This window comes from Podarcis erhardii (assembly GCF_964252035.2).
Source record: "Podarcis erhardii genome assembly, chromosome: 2".
NCBI lineage: Eukaryota > Metazoa > Chordata > Lepidosauria > Squamata > Lacertidae > Podarcis > Podarcis erhardii.
Genome location: NC_138498.1, coordinates 22,666,170 through 22,667,464, shown reverse-complemented (window position 1 = coordinate 22,667,464; position 1,295 = coordinate 22,666,170).

Genomic DNA, 1,295 nt, shown 5'->3' with positions numbered 1-1,295 from the left:
TAAAGCGAGATGAGTGCCGCAACCCCAGAGTCAGTCACCACTGGACCTAATGGTCAGGGGTCCCTTTACCCTTTACCTGGGTGTCGTACATTAGCTAGCGGATACCCTTATCATAGAAGGTAGCGTTTTGACACTTTTAAGTGCCGAAGGGCAAATCAAAATAGTGCAAAGTATCGAGCGCTTTCAGCCGGGACATGCCCACCATTTACCCTGGAAATAGAAGGTGGTTACTGAGCACGGTCCAAGTTCTATAGGTTGGGGTGTGTATGCTAAGGGATCATAAACTTTTCCCCGATTGGCCTTCCTGTTCTAATGTTAGAAAGCTTGGCATCTCCCACCCCAAATGCACTTGTGAGGTTATGGCTCCTTGAGATTTGGAAATTGACAATTTCATTTAGCCTCTCTTCACCGGAGCCTCTGAAAATACGCTTGAACTCCTTACCAGGAACAAGTGGACAACTATCACCAGTTCTTAAGCACATTCTTTTGCTGCCTGCTGCCTCTGCCAGTATTTTCAAGTGTCTCATTTACATCCCCCCACCCCAATGTACATTGCATTAGACTTCATTGGGAGCTTTGACTGCCATTAAGCAAACTCCATTAACACTGATCATGTCAGGGTTTTTTCCAGGCGGGTGGTCCCTAGGGTGGAAATTTCCACAGTATACCTAGGTGTATGGAATTTTCCCATGCCCATCCTGCAGGGTGAATCACATTTCCAGAAGAAAGCCGTAGATATCAGATTATGGCTGCAATCCTAGGAAAACTTATTTGGAAGATCCTATTGAGATGAGGACTGCTTAGTAAACATGGGTATATCTGGTCGTAAAGATTACACTGTTGTCCAAATTGTAAGAGAATTTGTTATTGAGGAATTCCAGGTTTATCGAAGTAAACTCCCTACATTGCTACCAGATCAGGTCTGCTGCTACAAACATGTTAAGTTTTTGTTTCTGTTTTTCAAAAAACTTTCTATATTCAGTTTGCCTAGCTATACCTTCCCATACTGATTCTGTTGCCAGTTTCAACAGAAAGTAAAGGGTTGGCTCAAGGTTTGAAGGGTTAACTAATTCATGTTAATTAAATGACTTAAGAGTTTATAGCTCTTGCTGTGTCAGTGGAGCTTAACAAAAGAATCACAAAATCAAAGTGTTGCCCTCGAATCAGCCTATATGACGGGGATGTCCCTGCTTTGATGCCACCTTTCACTTTGCAAAAGGGCAAGAGTCATCTCAAGCTTGTGTTCAGAACCATCCAAGTCGCTTATCTCAAATCGAAATAAAGGAGAAAGTTCA